Source organism: Ochlerotatus camptorhynchus, unplaced genomic scaffold (genome assembly GCF_037179485.1).
Source record: "Ochlerotatus camptorhynchus isolate MF236.1 unplaced genomic scaffold, CSIRO-AGI_Acam_v1.1 ptg000107l, whole genome shotgun sequence".
NCBI lineage: Eukaryota > Metazoa > Arthropoda > Insecta > Diptera > Culicidae > Ochlerotatus > Ochlerotatus camptorhynchus.
The window spans coordinates 2,532,324-2,552,064 of record NW_027040597.1 but is presented as its reverse complement, the minus strand read 5'-3'; the positions used below and the strand labels follow the sequence as shown (position 1 = coordinate 2,552,064).

At 39.6% G+C, this 19,741-nt stretch overlaps 1 protein-coding gene across 2 annotated transcripts in view; it reads right to left on the bottom strand.

Moving 5' to 3' along the window:
• uzip (unzipped) overlaps positions 1-19,741 on the bottom strand; it is a 314,941-nt gene that overhangs the window by 199,387 nt on the left and 95,813 nt on the right. For both annotated transcript variants that reach the window (XM_065219629.1, XM_065219628.1), the window contains exon 3: positions 13,522-13,570. The gene's annotated coding sequence lies outside the window, so the exon portion shown is untranslated. The remainder of the gene's footprint in view (positions 1-13,521; positions 13,571-19,741) is intronic.

Genomic DNA, 19,741 nt, shown 5'->3' with positions numbered 1-19,741 from the left:
TCCTGGTTTTGCCCGGGTTTTTTCCCGGTTTTTCCTAGTAAAACAAAATACCCAACATTTTCCTGGCTTTCCTGGTTCACTTGCCACCCTGTAGTAGAGCGCCTTGAAATAGTTTTTGTTTAACTGCAGAAGGATATAAATCGTCGCGAGTGCGAATTAATCTCCACGACTATCGACCGTCGTTGGAGTTGTCCTCAGAACTGTTCAAGTGGCCCCCCAAAGTGCATCTGTGTTTTTATCGCTCAATCAGGTGAGAAACTGAAAGAATATGAAAAACGTTCTCACCGAGGGCAAACTCGAAAATGGTAGATTAAAGACTGAGCGATTTAGATATAAAATCAACGAGAAAATTATTTTAGGCTAAGATTCCCCGCATTTTTATTAATTATATCTGCTAAAACATAGCTAAAATAATAGTTCAAATGAATCGAGAAAAAATTATAATTATACAAATAAGCAATACGTCCACTAAACACTTTAGGTAAATGTTGATCATCTTGCAGCATTTTTTTTAGTTAATTAAATTAAATTAAATTCAGAAGCTATTTAAATCATAGAAACAACATTATTTTCCTGGCAACAAATTCCCGACTATTCCCCGGTTTTTCCTAGTTCACTTGCCACCCTGTGCTTTACTACAGTGCTTAGAGAAAACGCTTCTAGAGGCTCATTAGGAATCGATTCTTCTTTTTCGCATTTCAAGCGTATTGTTTATCGTATATATTAGCTTAGCTTATTGCGTGCTCTCAACTTAGTGTTGAGAGCTTTCGATGCCTGTACCATTTTTGCATTAGTATAATTGTGAGATAAGTACAATCACACCTATCTATGCCCAGGGAAGTCGAGAAATTTTCCAACCCGAAAAAGTCCGAGATCGGACCGGGATTCGAACCTAGTCACCTGCAGCATGGTCTTGCTTTGTAGCTGCGCCTTTACTTACTGAGCTAAGGGAGGTCCCCTTAGAGGAATTGATATCGTAACTACATACCCTAGTATTATACTATTGTGCAGATTTTTTTTTTAAATTCTTTATTAAGGAGATTTTTAAACTATGGCTAGTTCATCTCCGGAGAAAGAAATTCCTGCTATACCAAGTGGTAGATTTTGGCTTCTTTTAAGAAGGTTACTAGTGCTGCCGAGGCCAGAGTATCATTCCCGAGCAGATCCCTGATGCTGGAAGTTAGGCAGATCAACTCCCGAAGATTTTGGAACTCCGGGCAGTTGCACAGGATGTGTTCGACGGTGTAGGGTACCCCGCAGATGATGCAGCTTCTGCGGAACGGCAGGCCACCATAGTTATAGTAGAGTTTGGTGTGCCCGGTCCGAAGCCGCGAAATCACGCTTTGATCCCTCAGGTTGTCCAGTTCGCTCCATGCTTCAGTTGACCCTTTGACTTTGCGGATGAAGGCAGTTCTGTTGCGGAAGCATGATTCACCGTCTGACGTCCTGTAGGGGTACCTTGTCGGTGAGTCTGGGACCCGATGTCCCGGCTCCAGCAAGGTGATCAGCAGACTCGTTACCAGGCACTCCGCAGTGTCCGGGAATCCATGTGTACACGGTGTTCAGTGGGGCGTACTTGATAATCGCCTGGATCCATGGGTGTTTTGGTGCTTCCGAGGTGATCGCTTGAACGACGCTGTGTGAGTCGGTTAAGATAAGTATCGGTTTGTTGGCTGGCGTCGTAGCGGCACGAAAGATCGCCGAGAAAACCGAGCACTGTGGAGGAAGACTGCTGCTTTCAGCAATACCGTCTCCGAACATCCCGATACCTACTCCGTTTATCGATCGGGAGCCGTCGGTGTACCGGTGGAGGGGTCGGCATAGTTGGACCCAAGTAACTCGGCGACCGATCTGCGTAGAATTTCGGATGCATCCCCTGCTTTGAAGCGGTTCTTGATCCGATTGTCCAATTGGATTCGTGAAGAGTGCCAACTTTTCTCTCCATGCCAATGGACTTTGGTCACTGGGGGAGGTCAATGTCGGCGGCCGTGCCGAGGACTCTGTTCCCCTCGTCGAGGAGAAAGACCCTATTTTTTCCGGAAGTCTTGGCGGTAAAGGCAGCGGCTTTTGTGGCAATAACCGGAATGGAAGAAGACCCGCTTCGATGCATGCGGCGTCTGCTGGAGTGGATGGCAGGAGACCAGATATGATGCGGAGGTAGCTGTTGTAGCCAGGTGCTAGGGTTCTAACCAGCTTCTCGGAGGCGATACAAGTAATTTCCGTCCCCTAAAGCAACCTACTGTCGATGATGGCTCGCGCCACCCGGAACCGAACATCGCGGTTGTTGGATCGGTGAGGCCGAGAGATCGTTTTATCGAGGTTGAGTCTATTGCGGCAGTCCTTTTTTGACCTGTTGGAAATGCTGGTCGAATGAGAGCATTCGGTCGATCAGTACGCCGAGAACACGAACTGTTTTCTGGTTTGAATGGCTTGGTCGTGGATTGTAATTGGGGTGCTATTGACTCGGTGATGAGACGGAGATACGTGGCATCGGATGCTCTTCCTGGCGGACAGCTGGAAACCCATCGAGTCGGTCAATTTCACCACGGCAGAGACTGCCGCTTGCGCTTGCCGTAGGGTTCGGATCTGTGTGGAACCGGTGGCCACAATCAGCACATCGTCAGCGTAAACAAATATGTAAATGCACCCAGGTAGCCGGTCAAATACCCCGTTCATTGCCAACAGAAACAACGTGACTGCGATAACGGAGCCTTGAGGGACTCCGGTGTCCTCGCTGAAACTTTTCGACTACGTGTTCTCCACCAATACACGGAACGACCGGTCGGTCAAGAAGTTTCGTATGAAATACATCATATGCCCCTTCAAGCCCCAGTTTGAAAGTTTTTCCAGGACGGCTGGCGTCCACGTCCGGTTAAAGGCCTTGAAGATATCCAATGAGATGATTTCAATGTGCAGAAAATAATATTGGGAAGTATTGATTAGATGAACATTACTTGACAGGAAACGATTTTTTAAATATTTTATTAATATTTTTTTAAAATTTTTTTAATTTTTTATACCTTTTCCACGGTATGTTTCAGTCTTCGTTTGTCTATTTTAATTCATTATTATTAATATATATTTCGCTTGTTCAATATGTCTTATCGTTTATTCTTCATCATATATACGCTTTTTCATTCTATTTTATTTTAACTGTGTATTATGCATTATTTATTTCTGGTTTTCATTCATCTTGAATGTTTTTGCTTATTTGAAATTCACTATTCATACACCAACATGCTTAATTATTCTCTGGTGTTTGATTTTCTTTGCTCTCCTATTTTATCCTGGCACTATTTAATTATTAATTTTCCATATCTTTTAATCGTTTACATAATAAGAGATTTACATTTTGAAATCACGTCAATGACTACGTCTGTGAATTCTATATGGGGATACATTTTGGGAAAACCAAAAATCGAACATGTAACGAAATTATGAAAGATTTTGAACGTTAATAACTCAGCTGCACCTGGACCAATTTCAATAATTTTATAACCAATCGATCAGAAATATTTCAGCAATGCTTTCGACTGTTGATTTTGAACTATTAAAAAAGTGGTATATGTCAAGCAAAAGCGTCGCAATATCTAACAAATCCACCAATTACGTACATGCATATGCTGGTTCCCCAACACTGTCATAAGAGAGTCGTTAGTAGACCAAACAAGTCGAAGTGTCATTCGCCTTCGATCTTCGGGCGTGTGCGAATAGGGAGGATGCAATTGCGGAACATTTTGCACACTCATTACCATATTCAGAACCACACGCCCCCATTCGACCACACAAAATGATCTCCAGAGTTGTAATCATGTAACCAAACTTGAAAGCAGGGGTGCAAGTGATTACGATCGATTCCCTTCATCGACTTTCTGTTTCGTTAATAACTCGACGGCAAACACATTCATCGATACGATTGTTGTTCTGGATGATAGAAGAGCCTAGCAGAAATAGTGAAAAATAGGTTAGTGAAGCCAGAAAATCGATGAAGAGAATTGACTTTCACCCCTCTGCTTCAGCCCTCTGCTCTGCCCCTTAATTCAGTCGTTGTCATAGCAAAACTAGCATCGCACCGCTTTTGGTTCTTGGGTTACACTTGCTGGTTGCAATTCTGCTGTTCGACATTATCTAAGGACCTCCAAAAAACATGAAATTACACTACTTTCTATGCCTAAAAGTCCAATTATTCGATTTTTTCAGCTATTCGATTAAACCTTATCGAATTTTCAATCATTCGAGCGCGTAACCGACATCCCTTCTTATTTCTACTCGTTTGATTTAGCGCAGTAGAGAAAATAAAATAAAAGTACTAATTCATCTGAACAGGCATAGAGAAGAACCATGACGTGAAACAGGATCATAAATTCGCCGGAAAAAGTGTTGAGCGTCTTTCTGCTAAAGACTAACATTTACCAACTTGTTAAGAGAAGGAGTTTAACGAGAAAATCTTAAAAGGGGAGAAGCTTAAGCTGATATTATGCGGCCTTCCAACCTGTCGCAGACACCAGTTCAACTGCTGTCCAGCAGCAGACGCACAGTGGGACGAATTCAAAAAAAGTGGGACATGGCTACTTGCGACGAAACTATTGAGTATAGCTTTTTGTTGTCTTCTAGAATGTTTCTTTATTTTTTAAGTACTTTATTTTAGTAGTGAAAATTTTTGGTTAAGGAGGGTATACACTCAGATAAAAAAAATAACTTTTTTATGTCTTGTTAAATTTGATGAACACCTATGAAAACATTGAAGATGAAGTCTTTTTAAGAAACTTTGTTCAAGGTGTAAACTTTCTATCTCTCAATTGGACGAAGTTATAGGGTGGACTACAAACGGTAGTACCCCCTTAAAAAACGTTTTTTCACCATAACTTTTTTCTTTGAATTTTTTCGATTTTTAAATATTCTACAAAGTTGTAGGTGCTTAGAAATTGCACATTTTTGCAGAAGACAGTAAATCGTTATCTCTTTGTTTAAAGGATTTACGCCTGTTTTTACAATTTGTTTACACTATCTTTAAGGGGGTCTACCTTGCAGGTTAGCAGGTATTAGCAGCTAATGACAACGTCATTTCATTCAGCAACTTTTACCCTACTGTTTCATATACAATTCATAGGGGAATCCAAGGGGATGCTTAATAATTTTTTTTTTTAAAATGTGCCTCAATGTTTTGTTACGTTTTGCTGTTTTCATGAAGATTGTTCCAAGTATGTACATACATGATGACAAAAAACGTGTTGTTTAAAATCGAAAAAATTCAAAGAAAAAAGCTATGGTGAAAAAACGTTTTTTAAGGGGGTACTACCGTTTGTAGTCCATTTTCACCCTATAACTTCGTCCAATTGAGAGATAGAAAGTTTACACCTTGAACAAAGTTTCTTAAAAAGACTTCATCTTCAATGTTTTCATAGGTGTTCATCGAATTTAACAAGACATAAAAAAGTTATTTTTTTTATCTGAGTGTATACCCTCCTTAACCAAAAATTTTTACTACTAAAATAAAGTACTTAAAAAATAAAGAAACATTCTAGAAGACAACAAAAAGCTATACTCAATAGTTTCGTCGCAAATAGCCATGTCCCACTTTTTTTTAATTCGTCCCACTGTGAGACGGGCCGAGATGCGAGTGCCCAATCATTGAACCGAAGAATATGGGATTGTGCGGTCCGATTTGCTGATCCAGCTGCCTATACGTCATCATCATCTTCCAAAGACTTCAAGCCTGTGCTACCCATCCCAACTAAAATTCATATCAAAAGGTTCTTTTCAGGGCACTCATAGTCATACTAAAGAGTAAAGTCTGGAACGCGCAAAAATTGGTCAACTTCAAATTGGTGTATTTCTGTTAAAAATGCATAAAAAAAAACCTGAAATGCTGCATTTGCAAGTTGAGCGTATATACAATGGTTGCTATGATGAGTTTTCACCGTTTGCTCTCCAGTTTCAAAATGACGTCCAAGCAAGAGGAGCAGCGTATCAAAATTTTGCTCGCACAGCAAGAGAATCCGACGTTCTCACACGCCAAGTTGGCAAAATTGCTGGATGTGGCCAAATCGACCGTGACAAACGTTTTAAAAGTGTTCGGGGAGCGTCTGTCGACCGCCAAGAAGCCTGGAAGCGGCGACAATCGTAATCCGGACGTAGCAGCGACGACGAAGAAGGTGGCGGTGAAATATAAGCGGAATCCTAACCTCTCCATCCGGGACGTCGCTGGCAAGGTCAATGTCTCCCATACTACTGTGCAGCGGGCCAAGAACCGAGGTTGTCGACGTTTAAGAAGGTAAAGGTGGCGAACCGAGATTACAAACAAAACACGTCGGCAAAGCAGCAGTCCCGAAAGCTGTATACGAATCTGCTCACAAAGTTCGACTGTGTCGTCATGGACGATGAATCTTATGTGAAGGCGGATTTCAAGCAGCTTCCGGGACAGGAGTTTTATACCGCCGAAGTTCGCGAAAAAAATATCTCGTCTGGCAGGCCATCAATCAAGAGATCTACGTCCAGGAGTGCCTGGAAAAGCGACTGCTACCATTCCACTAACAGATATCAGGCGGTCAAAAATCAAAAAATCGACTTTCACTAATCCTTATTTCGTTATTTTTAGTCGATAGTAAACATTTCAACTAAGAGAATCTGAAAGTTTCAAGCTACTAGCAGTTTTAATTTCTGAGATATCGGATGTCGAAGTCAAAAAAGAGTTAGAAAAGTACAAATTTTGCCGCAAAAATACACTACCACTCAAATAAAATTTCATCCACTATTTATCATATAACTACCACATCATTATACATCGTTGGAAAGGTAATTTAATAAGCTTTCCGAAAATAAAATCCATTTGAAAATTTGATGGAGACAAAAACAATTTAAAAATAAAAATAGAAAAAAATTATTGAAAATTAATGAAAATTTAACTTTATTGATCACAAACTTTCGAGTCTCGCACATTCCCAGGCTAATTCTCAGCTCTGGATGAAGTTTTGAGTGTACTATAACAAGTACTGAAGAGTTTGCCTGCCCCAACCTGCCCCATTGGAAATGTAAGCGATTTGAAAATTTTCGGTTATTATGGGAGATTTCAAATTGTACAAAAGCCGGCTTGGAAACAAACTTTTTCAACAATTATTTTGCAACTTTTGGAGTTATATTCGCTTAGTATAGTCGGAATATATTGTTAAAGAACATTTTCTAATATTTCATGACCAACTTTTAAAAAGGGCTTAAACTTTTGTACAAAAAGAAGTTATCATTATCATAAAGTTCACTGTTGGATGAACGTAAAACTACATTCGTTTATGCTTTATTCTAAAGTAAGTACCTGGGTTATGACGATTATAGAAGCATATACGTAAGTATGTACCTACGCATATGCTCGGATGAGTTTAATTTATACCTAAGTCTGTACTTAACCTACTGTAGTGTCAATTTGAAGCCATAGTGTATTTTGTGTAGCTTTTATTTAAACTACTACAGTTTAATTCAAATTTACGGTTGATACCAAGTGTGAGCATGGATAATAGAACCATTATTAATCTATTAGACGCAAAATTAAGCCATTGTGACAATGTTCACAGAGCCATTGAATTCATTTGTGAAAATTACAACATCTCGGTGAAAAAACGTAAACGTCTCGATGAAAAGATCCATAAAATCGTTACTAAAGGGTGATACGGTCAAAATTTGGTCAATATCAACTTGACGTATTTCTTTCAATTTTGCATTTAAAAAACCTGAACACCCCTCATTTTGAAGGTGTGTGTGTGTAGAATGTTGCTCCTATTTTGATTTTGGAATTCACTCTTCAGTTGTCAAAATGCCGTCCAAGCAAGAAGAGCAGCGTATCAAAATTTTGCTCGCGCATCGCGAAAATCCGAGTTACTCGCACGCAAAGTTGGCAAAATCGCTAAAAGTTGCCAAATCAACCGTTACAAATGTAATTAAAGTGTTTGGGGAACGTTTGTCGACAGCCAGGAAGTCTGGATCGGGGGGAAATCGAAAACCGGAAGCCGCTGAGACAACAAAGAGAGTTGCCGGTAGTTTCAAGCGAAACCCTAACCTCTCTCTCCGAGATGCCGCAAATAAGCTGGGTGTATCGTCTACGGACTATCGACTTACAAGAAGGTAGTGACTCCAAATCGCGATGATAAACAAAATACGACGGCCAAAGCGCGATCCCGGAGGCTGTACACGACGATGCTGACGAAGTTTGACTGCGTGGTAATGGACGACGAAACCTACGTCAAAGCCGACTACAAGCAGCTTCCGGGACAGTAGTTTTATACGGCAAAAGGAAGGGGAAAGGTAGCAGATGTTTTCAAGCACATGAAACTGTCAAAGTTCGCAAAGAAATATCTGGTTTGGCAAGCCATCTGTACCTGTGGCTTGAAAAGCAGCATTTTCATAGCTTCCGGGACTGTCAACCAAGAAATTTACGTGAAAGAGTGTTTGAATAAACGTCTGCTGCCTTTCCTGAAGAAACACGGTTGTTCCGTACTGTTTTGGCCGGATTTGGCATCTTGCCATTACGGTAAAAAGGCCATGGAGTGGTACGCCGCCAACAACGTGCAGGTGGTTCCCAAGGACAAGAACCCTCCCAACACGCCAGAGCTCCGCCCAATTGAGAAATACTGGGCTATTGTCAAGCGGAACCTAAAGAAGACCAAAAAAACTGCTAAGGGCGAGCAGCAGTTCAAGGCAAACTGGCTTTCTGCGGCGAAGAAGGTGGACAAGGTGGCTGTACAAAATCTGATGGCAGGGGTCAAGCGTAAGGCCCGGCAATTCGGATTTGGAAAAGCGGAAGCCTAACTGAATATTTTTCCTGAATTTTATACTAATTGAACTTGAAAAAGAAATTTAATTTGATTTTTTAAATAAACGATTTCACCGATTTACACGCGTTTTCCCTTGACCAAATTTTGACCGTATCACCCTTTAAATACATCAACAAATGGCATGAAGCTAATCGCACGAAAGAGCGATTTGAGTCGTATTTTCGGAATTGGCTTGATGGAGAATTTGGCATCGAGGAATTCATCGAACAGGAGCAATGTGTTGCCTCAACCTCGGCCTCGGGAACAAAACGTGGACGACCTTCAAAACCTTTCTTGGATTTGAGTGAAAGAAGAAAACGTCGCGTCATCGATAAAGAAACAGTTGATCCAAAATTCGGTAACATCGAGAAAGCTTTGTTATTTGCAAGACGGACCGTTTATAATCGAAAGGATTTTAATTTAGTTAAAGTTATTGGGCATATTTAAAAAAAACCAAAAAAGCTCTAAAATCATGCTGGCTCAAGTAACTGATCAACGAGGAATGATGTCACCAGAAGAGGCTTTTAGTGTACTTATCGAGGCTGGATTGAGTAGATTACAATACGAAGTAATACATAGTGAATCACCTTCAAGATTTCCACCTTACTATGTGATCAGAGCAGTGAAAAAAATGTGCGCCCCTCCTAGTGAATTCATCGAAGAAAGTGCATTGAAAATAAGAGTGAAACTCCAGGCGCTGATTGAAAATACAGTGAAACGAATCGTCCAAATAATTGATGCAGAGCTCAACGAGTATATGGATAGCACCGATCTAGTTTCTACGGAACTGGTTCTTCTATGTAGCTGGGGTATGGACGGATCAACTGGATATTCGCAATATCATCAAGTGCTACCAGGCTAGTCAGGACGATTCAGATGTATTTTCGTCCACTTTAACATCAATTCAGTTGTTCATCTACAATGATCGAAAGGAAATTATGTGGTTTAATCCCATGCCTCAAAGTATTCGATTTTGTAGGCCATTCATCCTTGAATTCATTAAAGAGAGTAAAGAAGTTATTCTGGCTACAAAACAGGATGTAGAAAAAGAAATGAGTGAACTAACGCCAGTGAAAATTGAACTCTCAAACGACAAGTTTATACTTGTTGATTTTGATTTTGTCCTCAGTATGATAGACGGAAAAGTCTTAACTTATATCACTGGAAATTCGTCGATGCAGAATTGTCCAATATGTGGGCAACACCAAATGTAATGAATGATGCAGAGAAATTCGAGGAAGGATTTATATCAAACGAAGAAGCCTTGCATTACGGCATATCTCCACTTCATGCTTGGATAAGATTTTTCGAATGCCTTTTGCATATTGCTTACAGAATGGATATCAAAAAATGGAAGGTAACGAAACCGTTCAAAGAACTATATGAACAAAGAAAAAAACATGTGACGACACAGCTTTACGAAAAATTTGGAGTAAGAGTAGATCAACCACGATCGGGTGGAGCAGGTACCAGTACTACAGGAAACGTTTGTCGAAGAGCATTTGGAAATCCCAAGCTTTTAAGCTCCGTGCTGAACATTGATGAAGAGTTAATTTTCAGATTCCCGAATATATTAATTGCTATTAACTGCCAAGAGCCAATAAACCCAGAAAAATTTGATGCATATTGCAAGGAAACATACAGGCTTTATCTTAAATTGTATGATTGGTACAAAATTCCTGCAACCGTGCATAAAGTTCTCGCTCATGCCGGAGAAATAATCATACATTCACCAGCAACACTTGGTTCATTAGCGGAAGGGGCAGCAGAAAGTCAACATAAACAATTGAAAAAATATCGAACTCATCATGCAAGAAAACGGTCAAGAGTAGAAAATTTACATGATGTCTTTATTCGTGCCATGAATGAATCGGACTCACTGATCAGTTCCATTTGGAGGGAAAAAATACGACAGAAAAAAGTATCCCTGGATTATCCCGACATCGTGAAAAGTTTCATGATATTTGAAAATTCTGTAAGTGATTCAGTAGTCGATACTAATAACTTCAATGCCTTGGAGGAACTTATGAAAGCAGTCGATGAAATTGAAGAAGAATTTGTTGATGATGATATTGTAACAAAGGAATAAAAAGAAATTCGTTGAAACATATTTGATTTTGATTATTGTATCATGGCTTTTTGTATTTTTTTTACAGAAGATTTGTTGAAAAAAAAAATAAACATATTTCCAAAAAAAAAAGGTTTTTATTTTTATTTTTACGGTGTTCCCCCCAATAAAACCATGGTAGGTTGTCTTTGTTCAATAGATTTTATTCTCTGAAAACAAGCTTGAAACTGTAACCGTTATAAAATCGTAAAAATTAAATTTTAATTAATCAAAAGTTAGGCCCTTTTCAAAAGTTGGTCGTGAAAATGTTGAAAAGTGATAACGCACACCTTATATTGATGAAACAAAGCAAGAATAATAGCAGAAATTGTGAAAAAATTATAGAAATATTTTTGACCGCCTGGTTGTATGAAAATGCCCCATAGTGCATTCCTAAAGCAACATAACAGACCTGTGCTGTTCTGGCCGGGCTTGGCGAGCTGCCACTAAGGGAAAAAGGCAATCGAGTGGTACGCTGCGAACAACGTGGTTGTGGTACCCAAAGACCAGAACCCTCCCAACAGCCCAGAACTCCGCCCTATTGAACAGAATCTCAAAAAAAAACTAATAAATCCATGAAAAACGAGCAGCAGTTTAAATCTAACTGGCTTTCGGCGGCGAATAAGGTCGATGAGACCACTGTGCAAAATTTAATGGAAGGGGATTAAGCGGAAGGCACGGCAGTTTGGATTTGGCAAACCAAAAGAATGAACGAACATTTTTTCCTTTAAATGTATGAATTGAACTACCAAAAGAAATTTTTGTGATATGAATTTTGACTGAAAGAAACGATTTTTTTGTCGACCAATTTTTGCGCGTTCCAGTCTTTATAAACAGAGAGAACCAGGCTCAAATTCATTTATTATATAAGACCACGTAGTCCTACGTCACCATTGCGTACAACCCCATAGGGCTGTCTCTTGTAGTTTTTATTCTTCAATTTCAACATTCATCTTTTAATTTATTCTCAAAAAGAATTAAAGAACGCAAAATATCAAAAAGATTAACTATTTTTCTAAAAGTCATGGAGTAAATGTATATCTTAAAGTCCGAATGTCCATCATCGTTACGCCTAATGGGAAATGATCCCGAAGGACTGCTTACGTTAGCGTCTTGTTAGTAATTTGATATCGTTCCATAGCTGAATCCTACATGAACAGAGGAAAAATTGGTTCCAGGGCAAAATCGAGCACGAAACTCAATTAGAAGTATATGTTCCAGCAATTAGATCACCATGAACTTTCTCTCTCTCTCTCTGTCTGCATCTCCCTCCTTCCTCGAGCATTTACACGCACGACAACGACGACACAGCCCGGAATACAGGCTCACCATTGTCCAAGTCCAACGGCAACGGTCGCCTCCTCTCGAGACCGGGTTATCCAGGACAGAATGTCTAAGTGACTTATGCAATATTGTTTCAGCTTTCCGTGTCCGTTCTATTTACATACTCTGCAGCGCAAGCATCCATGGATATGGTTTTTCTGCTGCCTGCCCAGATCGGGCTCCGGGAGTGCACCTCAGGGCGATTTCGGTCCGAAAATGGAACAACCAACATCGTCGTCATCGTCATCGTGCAGCATAAATCAAACACTTTATGTGAGTTATGGTCAGCAGAACGACTGTGGCCGAGTGTACTCGGCTTCCATTCCTAACCAGTTGAGCAATTTCTTGCCATCATCATCTTTGCTCCTACACACAAAAACTGGGGAGGGGGGAAGTCAATTCCAATTCCTATTGTTAAGATGTCAACAAGAAAACGCAGAGAATAACCAGAGAACTTTGTAGCTCATTCTGATACATTCAGCAACTATATGTCGGTACGTACGTACATCTCCGGTCCACCCTCGCACACTGGTCATTTGAAGTCCCGATGCCCGGACGGAATTGTTCATACATACATACAAACATCGACGTGGATGAAGGCTTAACACTTTCGACTTTGATGACAAATAAATTCAACCTAAATTAGAGTCAATTGTTTGTGTGCCGCTCGGAGTGCTGTGGCTTCCTCTCTCGCCTTCCCAGTCTCGCTGCAGCGAAATCTCCGATCTCCGGTTTGATTATGGGACTATTTATGCTCGGTTTTGCTTTTAAATCGCTGCTGTCGGAATAATACATACATGATGACGATTTGCTGCACTAATTTAGAAGTGTGTACTTTGTGTCGTCGGTTGTAGTTGGGGTGTTGTGTTGGTGATGCGGTATCGAACAAATGAGACCCAGTGTGTTTGAGATTGGTAATCATTGGCCGAATAATCGGATTGGGGTCATCATTGGTAAGTGTTAGGAGTAATAGCATTTCGAGAGAGGACGAAACGTAATTTTCCTATTCCAAGTCCATGCAAACTGTGCAAAAGCGCAAATGTTTCAAAGTAGTTTTTTTTTATCATTTCAAATTTAACGGGACGCTCGCCACACTGTTTACGGAAAAACTTTTTAATTTTTCCAAAACTGTTGGAAACAATATCGAAAATTGGCAATATTTTTAGAAAAAAAAACTTTTTTTCGGGCCGGTAAACTTCCCCTTAAGCTCATAAATAGTCACTAATTGACAAGTTATTCTGATTTAAATGATCAGCATAACCACCGTTAAACATAGATCAAAACACTTACCCGCAACAATAACCACCGGGAAGTCACACGATGCCGAATGGGTTGTCGTCTGTAAAAAGAAACACGTAAAGAAAACTCCATTAGAATAATAATGAACACTATATTTGATAGGTAGGCCCTACATCAGAGAATCAATTAAAAACCGAAACCTCATCGCAATAAATCTTCTTTATTAAGACCCTTCCGATAAAAGCAAACCACACGCGCTCACTGCTTCACCCGACCCCGGTCTCCTCCGTCGTCGTTTGTTTCATTCGATGGATAATTTCATGCCTTTTTCCCGCATTCAAAATCCCATTCAATCACGCCCGGCTGACGGGTAATAGTAAGCCGATGAAATTTTGAAACCTTTCCCGCCTTTCTTCTTTTCCACAACCATTATACACTGGAGTGTAAAGCATGATGATGCTGAGGATGGGCAAACCGGATCGAGGTGGAGGGATGATGAAAAATAGCAAACAAATTCAAATTTAATTTCAAGTTTAAATTAATCAACGCTGCACCAAACAAACCAAACCAAGCCGACCAACAGAAGCTAGACTAGACTGAAGCGGGGATTGGAGTGAAGTCGTCTGGATGACTGTCGCAACGTGCGACAGTACAGCCGGTGGACGGTGGTGTGGTTTATCCAACCGTGAAAACCAGCTGCGGTGGCTTCCCAACCGCGCTAGCACCGATTGTCAGTCTAGAGCCTTCGTGACACAGGTGAATAAGTGAAAAATAGTTTTTTTCATGCTGTCGTGGGAATAGTTTGCCAGAGTTTTCACAGGTGGAAGAGCTTAAGTGGATTTCATTTTCCAGATGGATTTGGTGGTATACTGAGCAAACAAGAAGAAAGATTACAATGTTGGAATATTAAAATTTGTTCAACGGTGTCGAGTTGATATTTCAGGTTCACTCAGAAGCTTGGAAATTGTTATTGAATTATAAATGTGAGTATTTATCAAACAAATAAATCTCAACACATTTGAATTTATAAGAATACGTCAAACCTCCTTCATAAAAATCGAAAAAATCTTCAAGCAGAAGATTTTAAAATTAGTGTCGTTATCACAATACATAATCTAAATTTTGTTTTCGAGGCGAGGAGAATTTATTAATCTACACACTTAGAAATAACTAATTTTACACGTGATGGAATCCATTTTTAACATAAAGGGTGATACGGTCAAAATTTGGTCAATATCAACTTGACGTATTTCTTTCAATTTTGCATTTAAAAAACCTGAACACCCCTCATTTTGAAGGTGTGTGTGTGTAGAATGTTGCTCCTATTTTGATTTTGGAATTCACTCTTCAGTTGTCAAAATGCCGTCCAATCAAGAAGAGCAGCGTATCAAAATTTTGCTCGCGCATCGCGAAAATCCGAGCTACTTGCACGCAAAGTTGGCAAAATCCTTAAAAGTTGCCAAATCAACCGTTACAAATGTAATTAAAGTGTTTGGGGAACGTTTGTCGACAGCCAGGAAGTCTGGATCGGGGGGAAATCGAAAACCGGAAGCCGCTGAGACGACAAAGAGAGTTGCCGGTAGTTTCAAGCGAAACCCTAACCTCTCTCTCCGAGATGCCGCAAATAAGCTGGGTGTATCGTCTACAACCGTGCATCGAGCCAAAAAACGAGCCGGACTATCGACTTACAAGAAGAAAGTGACTCCAAATCGCGATGATAAACAAAATACGACGGCCAAAGCGCGATCCCGGAGGCTGTACACGACGATGCTGACGAAGTTTGACTGCGTGGTAATGGACGACGAAACTTACGTCAAAGCCGACTACAAGCAGCTTCCGGGACAGGAGTTTTATACGGCAAAAGGAAGGGGAAAGGTAGCAGATGTTTTCAAGCACATGAAACTGTCAAAGTTCGCAAAGAAATATCTGGTTTGGCAAGCCATCTGTACCTGTGGCTTGAAAAGCAGCATTTTCATAGCTTCCGGGACTGTCAACCAAGAAATTTACGTGAAAGAGTGTTTGAATAAACGTCTGCTGCCTTTTCTGAAGAAACACGGTTGTTCCGTACTGTTTTGGCCGGATTTGGCATCTTGCCATTACGGTAAAAAGGCCATGGAGTGGTACGTCGCCAACAACGTGCAGGTGGTTCCCAAGGACAAGAACCCTCCCAACACGCCAGAGCTCCGCCCAATTGAGAAATACTGGGCTATTGTCAAGCGGAACCTAAAGAAGACCAAAAAAACTGCTAAAGGCGAGCAGCAGTTCAAGGCAAACTGGCTTTCTGCGGCGAAGAAGGTGGACAAGGTGGCTGTACAAAATCTGATGGCAGGGGTCAAGCGTAAGGCCCGGCAATTCGGATTTGGAAAAGCGGAAGCCTAACTGAATATTTTTCCTGAATTTTATACTAATTGAACTTGAAAAAGAAATTTAATTTGATTTTTTAAATAAACGATTTCACCGATTTACACGCGTTTTCCCTTGACCAAATTTTGACCGTATCACCCTTTAAAACATGAGACGTAAACAAACACGTCATATGATATTAAGTGCTCCGAGACTGAAAAGTTCGTTGCTCGATGAACAGTACGTTTGATTGAGCTATATTTTGCGTCTGTTATGACTCAAATGTATGTCAAAATTGACGCTCGTATATGTCACTCTCAGAGCACCTAAATTTACATGAATTTTTCTAAGTGTGTAGTATTTTAAAATAGGGGAAATGGCTCTAATGTTGGCCAATGGATCTAAGATTGGGCCCATCGCTAAAAATCTGATATTTATCAATTTTATCTAGATGAACGCGTCATTGGAACGGTACTAATAGATATTTTTGGTTGCTATTGAAAATTTAGTCGATTGCTGAATTTATGTATGGTCTCAAATTAGGGGCATTTAGGCCGACATTACATCCTTTTCCCCTACATATTAAAATCCAAAAAAATATATAAATTTAAAAATTCTAGGATGAATAACAATCAAATTAACAAGCTATGGCACTAAGTGCAACAGTTTCTGCATGCACCAATTATGACCTACGAGATTTTAACGGAGTAGGTCCAAAACTGGTACCATTTGGATACATAACTGGTACACGTGTCACAACGGAACACCCAAGTAAGACATATTCATGCAATATGTTGATTAAACATCTTAACGAAAATCAGTCATAAAAAGGTTATATGAACTGTTATAGAACTTGTGTGCTGTTTGGGCACTTACTCTAATGCAGTCGAGATTTTTGAAAAAAAAAATCATAATTACAGGCAGTGTTGGGAAAATATCAAAAAATCAAATCTCATCAATGCCCAAGAGCTCACGCTTGATTTTCGTAGATGAAAATCAATAAGCAAGCAACTGCGCATCATATTACAAGCTACGTAGCTACGAATATCAAGCCAACAAAACTCACCAGCTACATTTCTAACCAAACCGTGGTGAGTTTGAGTTTCATGATTTTTGCTTTACACCCGAACACAACCTGAAACTACCGTCACTGCTGGCCAGGGTTCTGCATTTTCGAAACAAAGAAAAGAAAATGAACTCTCCGCAAAATCGCTTCATTTTGAGCAATATCATTTTCGTGTAAGTTATCGTGTTTCTTGAACATTCCTCTTAACATGACTGGACTATCGCTTGTTTCGTTCGTCAAGTGCTTCAGTTCATTTCATTTGAAGCAAAGACTTGTTTCAATTGACGCCATGAATGACTCGAAAACTGCTTCCTTCGTTTTTTCCACTTTCACTTCAATTCAGGGCTCATTCGACTTGTCAGGCATCAAAATATAGTATCCGGATAGTATCCGCACAATATTGATTGCCGATAGGGATGGAATCCGGTTTATATGTAGCAGTGGCGTCGCGTAACCTCACTTTTTACCTGTGCACCAACTTTCAAAAACAGATTTAATGCCATTTTCTACTCGAATCGGTTGAAAAGTACACTTTATCTTCTAGTTAACTCGATATCTATCCATTGCAAGCAATATTTTGATAATTGTTTATGTTTTGAGAGCTGGTGCACAGGTAGATTGAGGTTAAGGCGACGCCACTGATATGTAGTAATAATATATTATTTTATATTAAACGAATATTACATTAACGAGGCCATTCTGGAGTAAAATATTGCGGCCATTGGGGTAAATAAATGTCTCAAATACCCTACAATATGGGTATTTTCGGAACGAGGACGACACGAATATGCCGAAAATCGATATTCGACGCCATCGCGTTTCACAAAAAGTGTCAAATACCCTAAGATCTGGGAATTTTTAGGAACGAAACGACGCGTAGACGCTGTCAAATCGATATTCAAAACCATTTGTAGGCTATTTCACACTTCTTCAGAAATTGTAAGCCACCATCTTGAAGTTCACGATGGCGTCGGACATCGATTTCTGGCTTCTAGATTTCACAATTCCAAAACAAACACCACATTGGTCAGTGTTTGACAGTATTTCACAGTCTCAAAATCTCAAGCCGCCACCTTAGATTTAAAGACGGAGTGACATCAATTTTCAGCATCTACGTCTCATCCCCATTCTGAAAATAACCAGGGTATTTGACACTTTTCCGCAAATCGGAAGCCGCCGTCTTGGATTTCAAAATGGCGTCGGATATTGATTTCTAATCTCCAGACGTCACCCCGATTCCAAAAATACCCATATTGATGGGACGGCATCAGCATTTCCCATTTTTTTTCTGATATAGGAAGCCGCCATATTGGATTTCAAAATGGCGTCGGATATTTATATCCAGCCTCTAGACGCCATCCCACAGTGGTCGGAGATGCCAATTTGGTGAACTTAATTGTTTTATGATCAAACCGTTGACTTAATCCAAAAACTGTCTTCAGAAGAATTGTTCACAAAAATATTGCGCATATTATGACAATAACCAATATTTGTCATGACATACTATGAAAAAAATAAAAAAAATAACTTTTTTCGCAAAAGAGATAGAAGAGTAGTTTCTTGAGCAAAGTTGTAGTACTCATAAAAATATGAAACTTTGCTGAAAACATCAAATTTGTATGACGAATACTTGTGAAGATATGAAGCGTTTTTGATGGAAACCCCCTTAAATTCAATTTTTTAAGTTTACCTTAGTTTAACCATGGTCATATGTAGCCTATATTCGACTAGGATCCGACGACCATTGATTTCGAATTCCGTTGGCCGAAGATTTTGGATCTTATTATCCACATGCTCTTTGAGGGTAACTTCAGTCGTCGCACTAGCCAACTGAATTCGCACGGGTCAGCAGTATCTTGTTGAGGATGGTAAAGGGTTTGTTAAGGATGGTAAACAGTTCACCACCGCTTTAGTTTCACTCTTTTCTAACCAAAATTTATATTGACAACTGGAGTAAACTAAGCACACAAAGTGCTTGTCTTAGAAAATGTTTCGTTCAAATTAATCATTTTTTTGTTAATGCATACATACAGAAAATTTCCTTTTTGTTCACGGATGAGTTTGATAATATCTGTTTCTATAATCCGTAATTTACCGTTCATAAATGAGGAGGCAAGGTTATTTTTATATAGAAAAAGGCCAAACACGTGAACATTCAACGTGCCCTTATTCACTCATTTATGAATTGGCGCTAACCAAACCTTCACTACTTTGTAGTACAGAGTCTAAGCTTTAAAAAGAGTACTTGGTGCTGTGTCCCGGTTTGCCACCTTCTCCCCCTATATGCAGCTGAAATTAAGGAAAAATAAATGTAAAAAGTACTATAACTTTGAAAGGGACGATTTTAGCCACATACTGTCTCCAGCAAAAACATGTATTTGTATGTTGTTTACGTTTTTTTAGAACATTGTTTACTTAAAAAACTGTTATAAAAAAAGTTATACTTAAAAAAATGAATTTAAGGGGGTTTCCATCAAAAACGCTTCATATCTTCACAAGTATTCGTCACACAAATTTGATGTTTTCAGCAAAGTTTCATATTTTTATGAGTACTACAACTTTGCTCAAGAAACTACTCTTCTATCTCTTTTGCGAAAAAAGTTATTTTTTTTATTTTTTCATAGTATGCCATGACAAATATTGGTTATTGTCATAATATACGCAATATTTTTGTGAACAATTCTTCTGAAGACAGTTTTTGGATTAGGTCAACGGTTTGATCACAAAACAATTAAGTTCACCAAACTGGCATCTCCGACCACTGTGCATCCCGATTCCAACAATATTTATGAGTATTTGACAATATTTCCCACTTGTTCTGAAATCGGAATCCGCCATCTTGGATTTCAAAATGGCATCGCA